This window comes from Euwallacea similis, chromosome 24 (assembly GCF_039881205.1).
Source record: "Euwallacea similis isolate ESF13 chromosome 24, ESF131.1, whole genome shotgun sequence".
Lineage (NCBI taxonomy): Eukaryota > Metazoa > Arthropoda > Insecta > Coleoptera > Curculionidae > Euwallacea > Euwallacea similis.
The window spans coordinates 1,758,029-1,770,810 of NC_089632.1; the positions used below are offsets into that span (position 1 = coordinate 1,758,029).

The window sequence follows — 12,782 nt, forward strand, 5'->3', positions numbered from 1 at the left end:
AAGTATCTTCCGACTATTCTCCATTTTCACCTGTTCAGTGGCCAGAGAATGTGGTTCTTAAAGTGGCACGTTAGATCCCTCCTGAAAATTCTTGTTGGCATGATTAGTTTAATAACGGAAAAAATATTTCCCCTTCATAGCCTGTACCCTTGTGTGTTAAGTTTCAATCGCAAGACTTAAGACAAGAAATGTCCCCGATGACTGTTTTATTTATTTATTACTTTAGTATAAACACTAGTCTAGAGTAATGTGTATTTTGTTGCGACTGTTATTGGATAAGGTGTGGTCTACCAGCTTTTAGGTAGTATACATTTTCTTAGTTCATGTGGCTCAAAATAATCCAAAATTCATCGCTCATTATCAATTTCCCGGGGATATTTGTATCGCCAAATAACAAATGGTGATTTCAAGTCTATTAGTTGTTTTACAAGCTTTAGCAGTTGGTTTTGGCAACGACCCCTTATTTAGATCTAATTAAAAGTATCGCTTCAATTTCTGATAGCACGTTGGTATAACGAACAATGTGTTTTCAAAAGTTGTTCGTCTCGTATAAAAAGAAAACATTGTGCCTTGAAATTCCTTACTACTTCATTAGTCAGATATCTTGTATCTACCGCTCGTTTAAATCCTCGGGTGATTCGTTGACGAAACCAATTCGACCCCTCTCTTTTCTTCAACTTCTCGCTTTGGTAACAACTATGAAGTTAAGCAAATATATTTGTGAATATATAATCGTGCTAGTTTTAGTTATTTCATATATTTTTTATACACTGACGTGCATGAATGTCTCTACAATCGCTTAGTTTATGCGTACGGACTATTGTAGCGTTACAATATTACATACTTCATATTGTTACTGTCCATTATTGTATTCTTAAAATTCATAAATAAAACAATTTTTCTTATCACATTTTTCTTGTTTTCAATACCAGTAATGAATATCAAAATAAACTAGCAGTATTATTAAGGAGGGTTAGAAAGAGTCCAAACAAGCCTGTTCGTGCGACGCTCGGGTGATTTTTGGCCGGAATTAATCCAAAACTCAAACACTTCAACTATTCAAAGAATTCCCCCGAACCATTGTAAAGTTTTTTAAGGCCGAGAAAAACTTATCAAAAAATATCTTTTGGGCATAAATAACAGTTAAAGAAAGGGTGGACACCGAGTTAAAGGTTTTCAAATTAAGAGTGAGGAGGAAGCAGAGAAAATGAAAAACAGTTAACCATGATTTTGACCTAAGTAACGAATTATATAACCATTAGGCAACCAAAAGCTTACCAAAAATAATTAGAAATGAATTATAGTAAAGCCAATTTAGAAAAAGGAAAATTGCGGCAAATCAATATTAGAATTTGTGGCTATTTCGCCGACATGGATAGGTTCATATTTTGCAAAAAAGGGGAACAAAACCACTTCGTCTAGACAATTAGTTTCCGGGCTCGGAAGTTCAAAAGTAAAATTGGAATATGGTTAATTTACATACAGTTTTACAGTTATATCGAGTGTTACAAGCAAACGTCTTTAGCTTTTTTGTTAATAATTAAAAAAAATCTTTACGGTGCGTTCATCATTTAAAATCACTATTTTTCCGGTTTAGTCAGAAATCATCGTACTTTTCAATTTTTGAGTTGGGGAGGTATGTTAGAGTCCAGCCTTAATTTTCATAAAAAGGGTATACTTAAAAATTAAGGTACTAGCAACCTCTATCGTGGAAACGTGACCAGTGTTGCAGTCTAAGACCTAATTTTTCAATTTCTTTTATGAAATAATTTTCTTTTAATCGTATTAGGCTAATTAAGTATCATAAAGTGGTATAGCTGGTTGGATAGTCGAAAGGGATTTTATTATGAAAATCCCGTCGGTTTTAATCGTTTGTTCAGGCTGGACCTGAAATTGGAAACAGGATCGAATAAGTTGTATTGTGTTAATCGGGGCTGTTAGTGTGTCGGTGGAGAAAAGAAAACTGAAGAAAGAAGATTTTACTTTCTATAAGTAAATCTTTTAATTAGTGATCCCCCTGTACTTCATATTAGCCGAAGATATTCACTGCCCTGAGCAATCCATCGATGTGAGAAATCATATTTAAGAACTCCCTTATATGTATCAGTTCATGAGCAGGAGTACCATCTTGCATAAAACGAAACATTGTCTTAAGGCTAGAAGAACATTCTCTAAATACAAAAGTTTTTCACGAAGTTTAAGTACCATTCCCCATTCAGTTTTACCGGAAGTTTTCTGTGTGGGAAAAATGACTATTTTTCCAATTAAATATATCTCTCCTTACCAGTGCGCTCATCTCAATACTAGTGAAGAGTTTAGAATATCAAAATTCGTAGAAATATTGAAGTTATTGATAATGACAAAAAAAGTTAGTGGACTTTTTGTACCTTGGTACGACACAGGACCCACGTGTCCACTACAGAACAGGGAGGAACGGAGATTTTAACTGAATTTATCACACCACCACCACAAATACCCCACCTCTATAGGAGCAACTTCAAGCCAACAAATCAAAAACTGTGAGATTTGTTCCTAGAATGGAACATCTAACAATAACAATAACATAGAAGAATAGCACAGAATAATTTTAAAAAAATGTAAACATCCTTTGGAATGAAAAGATTTAACATTTTTATAAGACGTGTTTAGCTGAACCCCTCTGTTCTTCCATCCAATTAACACGTTATGCTCATTTGTCCCAATGTTTCTGGGACACCCTGTGTATATATAAGTTTGACGTAAAACAATGAAAGTTATAGCGACACATCACTGTAAAGATAAATTGAACGTTACAAAATCGTACTAGATTTCTCTTTCGATAGAAGGGGACGTTGCCGTACAGAGCAGGAAAAGGCATTATTTGGTGGGCCCTCTAGTATGTGCCTAAAATCTATATTGATGAATGGTGACCGAAACTTTAATTCTATTTTGAAAGGGTGTCCCAACAAGGAACCCCAAAGGAACTGGCTGGAATACCAATATTTTCAGAGCAAAATCGGAAAATCTGCAAAAAAGTTCAGACTGAGTACTTCTTTACAGTATTAATAATGTAAGAATTTGGCTCATCTAAAGCCGGACCCGGACAGTCTGAGATGACTGTCGGGCCTGTAATGTGAGTGTGGTAAATAAGCTGCATTCGGTTACGTGCTTTCGTCGACGCCGGTTTCGAAATTTGTATTTGTGCCTGTAGTCGAGAGGTACCGGCGAATTGTACGATCGAGATTACCAACAATTTTTCATTTAATAACGAATGGATTGATTTTTTTATAAGTTCAGTAAGTATTAGCGCAGATTTTAAAGTGTAGATGTTTTTTTGAACAATGTTTTGGTTGTTTTAATAAGCATAATTATTTTATAATAAAATATAAAATCGGACATATCAATGATACCTGAAACGAACCTTTGACAAGATCTAACTTTATAATATTACCATAAAATAGGAACAGGTTTGTTCTTTTTTTAAATTTATTTATTTCTTTTTTTCACTTTATTTATTTATATTTATACTCTATAGATAGTCGACTATTGCGCTTACGAAAGGGCTTCAAATAGCGAAATTTAAATTTTCTTCCTGAGCTTTCAGATGTGCGGTTAAAAAAAGGCAGGAGAACTGGAAATTATTGAAACTGTCATAACTTTTTCTTAATACTTCATCATGCAGTATATTATTACGTAGTGTGGCAAAAAAAATTTCAACGATGTAGAGGGCGATCCATTTAGCTTAGAACCATTTTACAGATACCGTAATACATCGGGCTCCATAAAAATCTATCAAGTTTTCTTTATCGATTATCTGTCCATGAACTTCCCTCTAGGAATTGCTTCAAACTCAATTAAAAAAAGGAAGGAAATTTTGCCATTTCTTCAATCCAGAAAGATTTCAGAGGTCGAGAGATCCACATTGATCCACACAAGAGGTTTCTAGAAGTATTAGGGTGTTTTAGATCCCGAAAATTGGCAGTCATCAGATGAACAGAAGTAAAAAAAGTTTATATGCTATACAAAAAATTTCAAGCAATGGAAGGTGCCTGTTATATGGCCGGGTATTGTCTTTCCCGTAATAAAGGTTTGAATACACCGGATGGTGCATCGAAAGAAGTGTTCGTGTTTATCTCCATTGTTTCACGTGTAATCCCATTCTTCTAACGTGCATAATTACTTGGACAAAACAAAATGTAGAAAACTGAGATATTCTTTGCTGAAATTTCTATATTTTTGTATTGAAATTGGAAAATAAATAACCTCATCAAAACTAAGAATGTCCTTTCTTCTTTGGTAAAATTCTTAAAAAATGAAATATACTCGACAGCTGCATATAACTTGACTCCTTGGCTAAAGTCTTCAATCGAATTTCGCTAAGTTTCCAACCGTATTCCCTACTTTTTCCATAAAATTTTACAAATAATAACAGCCACGAACTATGTGATACACAAAGAACGAATGATCGACCATAAGCAAATCATAACCGCAGACTTAACAATACGTACATTCGCGTCATTCGCAACATTGTATGTATGATTGGTAATCGCGTTTATGTTCGGAGTGTTCGCTACCTGAAGAGCTCTTAGTTGAGTGTAGGCTTTATACGAGATCTAATTTTTTAGGTTTGAGATTAAGATAAAGTCGCAAACATTAAAAGTCACCGTGTATATATTAATATTAATCTAAATTGGCAAATGCTTCATTTCCTAGATACGGAGCGTTGAAATACAACATAAAAATAATATTTTTGAAAATTGTCCTGTACGCCTCTGCCTTCGCGAAGTCAAAATTCATTGATTTTTTTAACATTCTGCTTTAGAACTGCAAAAACATTAAAAAATTGCACAAATTAGATTGAGGCTTCCCTACGGTGTTAAGCGTGGCCGATCCCATTGTTGATTTCATACTCATTGCTGACTTTTGTCCAAGCTTTTGCATGTTAAAGAATAATGCACGATTTACCTTAATGTTTAGATCCTCAGGTCCCATCTAATGCCCTTGACATGATATCTTAAATACACACGAATCCGTTTTTACCGGGTGAGAATCTGGGTATGCTACTCCATTGTGACCTGGATTTTACACCTTTTTTCACAATTTTATTGGCTGCATTATTTTGCGCGTTTATTGTTTTACTCCGTGCCTCGACACCATTAGGAATTTAAATATTTGCTCTAAATGCAACACTTAAGTAGCCTGTTTGTTGTTGCAGATTTCCTGTTAAAATTTAAAATATCCGTTTGGTAATGCTGTCAATTGTTCTATTGATATTATTTAAAAAAATCTAATTAATTATGAAAAACACATTCGCTTTTTAAAAAATTACTCTTTTTAATCATCTACCAGGCGACGCAGAAATAGCTATTAGACTAGCCAAGCAATTACCCCAGTTTAAAATGTTACGAATTTGAAATTTTAAGAGTTAAAACACTAATAATGTCAAGTCTATAACTTGTACCCATGAATTACCACAAAGTACGTTCAGGCCTTATTTTCTCTAAGAATGCATGAGAATCCTAACACATGGGCTTCATATAACATGGAAGGTACTGCCAAACCTCTTAAAGCTGCATTCAGGTTAGTTTTGAAATGTAGTATGTGTTCAAGAGTTTTTCGAGTGAACCACCCAGTACATCATTCTATAGTTGAATTCTACAATTAATTACGAACGTTTTGAATAAAAATATGTTATATTTCTTATAGAGAAAAATCCACTAATCTCAAAATGTATGAAACTTTAAATTTTAAAATAGTTTTGAAGTCTAAGTCGTGTTGACCCCACTCCGGTTTTTAAAGAGTAAAATGGTATGCGGCTCTAAATTGAACCTACTGTTAACTTTTTAACGAAAAACTTTTTTAAGAACTTTTTAAAAATTCAAAAGTAGCATTTAACAGAACAAAAAATGACATATTTTGACGTTTGTCTATTTTTTAAATATTGGTAGCCAAAATAGCTAATTTTTTAAAATTGCAAAATGGGTCAAGTAACACCTCAAATTGTAGGTCTTTCAAAACTATACTCAGTGGTGTATTGCGATTCAAAATCTTATCGATTAGTTTTTGAGAAAAACAGGTATAAATTTGGTAAAAAAATGCAATATAAACTAAGTTAAATAGTACGTAAACAATGAAAAACTTATATGTTGATAAGAAATTGGTTTATTTTCAATTTTGTGCTCACAAACAGTCTTTGATTATTTTTATTTATTTGTTTTTTTAAGACTAAATTGTAAGCACAAAACGCGAAACAAACCAATTTCCTATTAACAAACATGTTTTTTCATTGCTTCACATGTTATTTAACTGAGATTGTATTGGGTTTTTTAATGAAATTTATACGTGTTTTTCTCAAAAACTAATAAATAGATTTTGAATCGCATTACACGATTGAGTGCAGTTTTGAAATATCTTTAATTTGAGGTGTCACTTGATCCATTTTTCAATTTTTAAAAATCGGCCATTTTGTGCTACCGATGACGTAAGCAACAAATTTAAAAAATAAACAAATGTTAAAAAATAGTATTTGTTTTCATATTTAATGCTGCTTTTGAATTTCTTAAAAAGTAATAATATGTTAAAAAATTATCAGGGGGGACAATTTAGACCTGCACGGTATGTGCCCTGCGTTGGTTGCGTGTGTCCCAATTCTGTAACCGTTACTGAGGCCGTTACTAATGGCATCCGGACATTTACTCAATATTCGAAATTCTCTGATTTTAATACACTTTTGGAGTTCTTTATTCTTCCTTTAAAGGTCTAAAAGTTTTGCCAGTGTAAAATTTCTAACATTTGCAAGGAATTTTATATTTATATGACTTTTTTTGTGTGTTAATTTTCGTTGGTGGTCGTGGTTTTGTAAGGCTTGAATTTAGTGTTTTCTATCCTAAACACTGTGCCAACGGTGAATTTATGTCCTGTTCGTGTGATTTGGTCTGATGTAGCTGCTACGTATGGTATAAAAAGGTTTGTAATAAGTCCATTTTAATTTTTTCTCACCAGAGGTTGTTCAAACTTGTGGAAATATTTGGAGTACCACTTTTCATAGACACGCAATATACACATAATATCGCAGATTTATCCATTCGAAGCAGTATAGATAACCTAAACCCTACAAACTAATATTAGTTTCTGTTTATTAACGAATCCTTGATAACTTTTTATAGTGGAATGCCGTTAAATCGTTAAATCTTAGTTTATTGCACAGGATTCTTGCAAAACAATATATTATGCTGTTTTGAAGTCTGTGATTAACGAAACCACTACTGATTAAGTTTAATGGATAAATCATGGCTTTTAATAGATGTAAAAAAGTTAAATTACCAATTGATTCTCATACAAGAAAAATCTACAATATTTAATGTACGTTATGTTGTTGCAATTGCTCAAAAATGTAAATACCTACCTACTTACATAACAGATAAACGGACATGCATCTATCATATTACTATCAGATCCAATTTCATGAGCGATGCAGAAATCTTTAGATCGGAAGTTAAATAGACCCTATTGCAATAAATAATAATACACTTCTCAATTGAAGGGTTACATGAATAGGTTATTTCTCTGAAAATTTTAATGAAAAATTTGGCCTCCCAGTTCGCCTGACATGAATTGCATTGAGCATATTTAGACCGATATATCTAGACCTTTAAATTTGCTCCAACGGCCCCCAAACTTTAGAAGATATGTACTGTGAGCAATTTGAGCACCTCAAAAATGTATCAATAATTTGATTAGGAATCTTTCATACAGAGTCAGAGCCCTAAGAAGAAGGAGGAGAGGTTCTACATACTGCTAAGGTTTTTATAAAAATGGGACAATTGCCATCAGAAACTTTAAACTTTGTTATGTTTCAAGAATTTATAATTTATTATTTTTTAAATGTCTTTTCTGTATTTGAGATCTTATTTAATTCTTTAATTTCATTGTATTCTAACATCCATTTGTAAAAATTAATTTTTTGCAATGGATTTCATGTTTTATTTACTAAAAAAATCAATATTCTTAAATACTCACTTTAATTGTTGAGGAGTGTACATAAATATCAAGTAAAATTTAGATGAACTTTCAGTATTGGTATTATAATGCACGTTATGTACCTACCGCTCAAAAATGCGGTTCGATATCGTATCAGTTGATTATTAACAGTCAATTTGGGTCATAATCATAAACATGAATGCTTTCACAAGTGGCCGAGGATGTACACGGTGGTCCACGTAAGACGGTCCACTACTTTACCTCAAAAACTGTAAGATTTAGAAAACAAAAGGTTCTCAAAAAGGGTAGTTTCCAAAAGTTTATAAAAGTTATTCTGTTTTTCATGAATTTTTATTTTTTAACATTTTTGAAGTTACAGGATTGTCTAGAAAACCTTGTACACACGTATAATATGTATAGTTAAGAGTTCTGTTAAGTTCGGGCGCTTAATATGCAGTTTCTTTTATATTAGCCAGCAGAATTTTAATGCAAAATATTTAGCAGCTTTTTTCTCATTTTTCCCCTGAAATGGATATTGAATAAAATTACAGATAAAAACCTAAAATATGTCCTCATTTGGTGGAGCGTAGGTAATGTGAAAACGTTCAACTTATTTTGCTACATTCATCAAAGATAATAAACTTGAAACAAAACTATTCTGTTCCATATCGAGACTTATGAGAGTCTCAATTATGCAGTATAAGCTTTGCTATCGGCCTCAGTTACTACCACTGAGACCGAGACCAATATAGTCTCGAAGTTGATCGCGAAGTAAAACTTGTTATAGTCTCAATTTTGGGTTCGATTTCATACAAGATCGATACCGATACTAATCTCGTAGTCTCACGTTGCTTTAAACTGTGCATCGTGGAGCGTTGGAAAAAACTAAAGCGGAATACTGCTAACAAAAGTGACGCTGATTTTTTTTGTTTTTGGATTTTTTCGATAAAAATCTACGAATGCACAACTCTAATACGAACAGATATAACTTCTCCAGGTAAACCCCATATTACTTCATTGTTAATTGACTAACAACAACAATTATCACTATGATAATCATCCGTTTAGAACAAATAAAACTTTGATGATTTGCGGTTATCAGGTTAAGCAGTGTACAAGTTCGTTAGATCTTACAGTAGGTTATCTTGGAGGTTGGTATCTTGGAGTTAAATTGAAGTATCTCTGGATAAAACTTTAGGACAAATCCGTGGGAATATACAACATAAATTGAATTGTTTACACAGAATGATATTTTTCCTTTAGAGTTCAATTTGGTGGTGGTGGAATAATGGTATGGGCAGATATTTCTTTAGAGGTAGACAACTTGTCACAATTCGTGGTGGTAATTTAAAGACTAATTAAGCAATGTTTGGAAGGACATGTAGTGCTATTTGCGTCATTTGTCGGTAAAAATTTTTGATCAATACACAACAATACTCATCCACACGTCAACGATAACGCGAGTGTATTTGAATGAAGTTCGTATTCCGTTATTATCATGGCCTCCGAGGAGTTCAGACTTGAACCCGATAGATTGATAGCATGAGATATTTTGAGCCAACTTATTTGTCGTAATCATGCTGAGTCTCAATCCACAAATAAGTTGAAACAAGCACCTCATGACGAATGAGAACAAATGCCTCTGGAAGAATTTGTCGCGTTGATCGGTAGCATGCCCATTGCATGGACACCGTGATTAGGGCTCGCGGAAGCAATACACATTACTAAACTTCATGTTTTTCATTTAGAAAAATCTTACGTGAAAAAATGTTTTTTTTGTTAGCAGATTTGCAGACTTTCTTCTCTTTTTCATAATGTTGTTTTTTTTCTTATTGTATGAAAAATTTTAACTTCCTAATATTCATTTTTATTAAACTTTCAGCTAGTGACATTGCAAAATATTTTTTAATGCTTGTTTTCTGGAAAAAAATCGAAGTCTCCGGTTAATCTTGCATTCTAATATACTTACCAGTGGAGTTCTCTTCGGGTTTTTTCAATGTTTTGCCTGGTTTGATAAATACAAGACACTTTTTCTATTTCGTGGTCACGACAACTTTGCCGGATCGTTTTGGGGTCAAAATAGTATCGAAATGAAAGTCCTTTCTCTAACGTTTTTTTAAACCTCCAATTGCAAAACTCGTCACTTCGAGTTTCACAAACTTGGATTGGTGCGACAATGAGCTGCTTTATGAAACTTGTATCTTAATATACTATTTTCGCACAAATCAGTTTAAAATCTATGTCGCTTGACGATTTTCATCAATAATCTTTGCAGAATCGATCTCTTAGGATTACGACAATTTATTCGTGCGCTGGAAATAAGTTCTACATACATATGTTAGATGTACAGTGGCAAACAAAGACTTAAAGGTCATCAATATTTTCTTAACTAATTAGATCACCACAATATTGATCAAGTTGCTTAACTCACGTAAATTGGCTTATATTTAAAAAGGTTTTATTGATACCTTGTCATACCCAACAATATAACGAGTTTTTAAAATTAGTAATTTTTATAACGAAATGTCTATAACAAGAGTAATTTTTATAATTCAGGTTATATAGGGGTAAACAAAAAGTTTTGTCAAATCAATGAATACAGTGGATAAAAGAGTGTTTAAGCAATACCTTGTACGGAAGATTTCGAAATCTGAGGTTCATCAATTAAGCAATGACTCAAGCAAAGCCCTATATAGAGAGAGCAGTATAGAGTTCGAACACACCGCATAGATGGCGCTACCATACTAACACACCCCATCTTCAAGTAAAGGATAAAAGAAAACGAATATTGTGTTCCTTGAATAAAAATTGGTTCGCGTTTTTTTTTCTAAATACTGTGCAAAGGAAATTTTCAGCAAATCTACTTACATCGCATTTTTGTCAACCCTGCAATTATTCAATCTCAACGATTTACAGTTATTTAATTTGCCTTGTGTAGTGGTACAAAGGTTAACAAAATCAATCTATCCGAATTTGCCTTGCTCGAAAAAATTCGTTAAGTCAATTAAGGTTTTTTTTGGGTTGTTGTTGCACGATCTTGCTTGCGGGGTTGTTGGCTTATATGGTGTGAATAACGGTAGTTCGAAGGGCACAGAATCAGGTATTTTCCGTTAAAATGCAGAGAACACCTTGAATTTCCAAATAAATAGAAATTTAATGCGTTAAAAGCATCGAGGCTAGGAAACGATATCCTGCAGTGACACAAAAAAAATGCTTTAAACGGGGTTTTTCCCATCGCTTCTCTTAATTTTTTGTTACTCTTCGAACACATATACATATGCATATTTCAATTCCAGTTTCAATGAAAATTGTCACAATTCCTCATCAGGGATATTGTGTTATGTTTCGCATGGTCGTAAAAATGTTCCTTTTTCTTTTATTATTTTCCATAAAAGAAATTATTTGATTTTCGTGAAATTTGCTTACACTTATCGTGATTTCTGTTTACATTTATCATTATAGGGCCATTTATATCGATTTTATGATATTTAAACAAAATTTAATTTTTTTGTCAAAACCTATTGACCAACTGTTTGATTTCTGTTAGATAACGTTGCCAAACGCGATCTTGATTATGGGAGTTAAATGAAGTGAAATCATTTCTGTCTCCTTTAAATTATCTTATTGTAAAGGTCTTTGAAGTCCCACGCATAGTATCATGGTACACTGAAGACGCCTTACGCCTTCAAGGTGCACCATTGATTTCCTCAAAGTTAAGATTATACGCTATTACGAAGATTTACAAACCTGAATTGAGACTATTGGTATTTTAACCTTGACTATAGCCGTTCTTCCTGGTTCATCATACTGCACAGAAGTCTGACGAAAAACAATAGAAAAAGAGATAAAGCTGCGATTAAAAAAAAATACCATAAGCCGTGTTTCTTTTTCTGTACGTAGAAATCTATCTTATGGAAAGATCAAGATAAATAAACCAGGTGTGTTACCGTTAAGACGATAATAACGAGCACCTTGAAACACGGATCGTCTCGAAATCGGGGCCAGAGCGGATGCAATTGATGAACTCAGTATATATTTGATATGTCAACCGTACTTGTGACTTGATCTGAAGTGATCGGTTCAAGATATTAGGTCACCGATGATATTTTTTAATAAAAACCTAAAATTTCGACCCTCTGGTCTTAAGAAGTGTGACGTTTTATTTCGTGGTCGATAAATGGTAAACAGATAGGCGTCAAAGCTGTAAGCTAAATTTTTGACCTTTTAACTTTTGCTTCAGTACAATATTTTGTGTGCCAAACAACACTTGAACTGTGCTGCTTATCGATGTAGAGTCTGTTGGACTGATATTCTACAGAATAGTGCGGGAAAGAGTGTCAGGTAATACTTACCTGCAAATTACGTTGTGTCTATCCTTCTTGAAAGTATCTTTCCAACACTCGACAGCTTATCCGAACCCCTCTTAACATCGTTAGTGCAGCGGCAATCGCGTGCGGGAAAGTATCATTTACCGCACGTGTTAGGAAAATTCCATTTTTTAATTAAAACTTCCTTCTCATGAGTAACACTACGATAAAAATATTTCAATTTCAGTTTTGTTGATACACAGAGTATTTGTACAGGGTGTCTCAAACTCGATTATCCCTATAACTGTTTTATGAAAATGGAAAATAATATGAAAAGTTTAAACTATGGGTCTTCAATAGAGTCGGATGACCTCCGTTTCGACCTGAAGAAGTTCAGTTCTAAAATGTCAAAGGCGCGAATTATGAGGCCAGCAATGATATTTTTCCACACAATTTTTGTTAAAGAAATTGTTCCTTATGTATTATCGTTTAAAAGTTATGAGTAAAAACATTTAA

The 12,782-nt window shown here is 33.2% G+C and overlaps 1 protein-coding gene across 1 annotated transcript in view; it reads left to right on the plus strand.

Moving 5' to 3' along the window:
* Positions 1-3,069: 3,069 nt before the first annotated feature.
* The window catches only part of LOC136416759 (uncharacterized), a 37,285-nt gene continuing 27,572 nt past the window's right edge, over positions 3,070-12,782 (plus strand). Inside the window, exon 1 of the mRNA XM_066402105.1 lies at positions 3,070-3,275. The gene's annotated coding sequence lies outside the window, so the exon portion shown is untranslated. The remainder of the gene's footprint in view (positions 3,276-12,782) is intronic.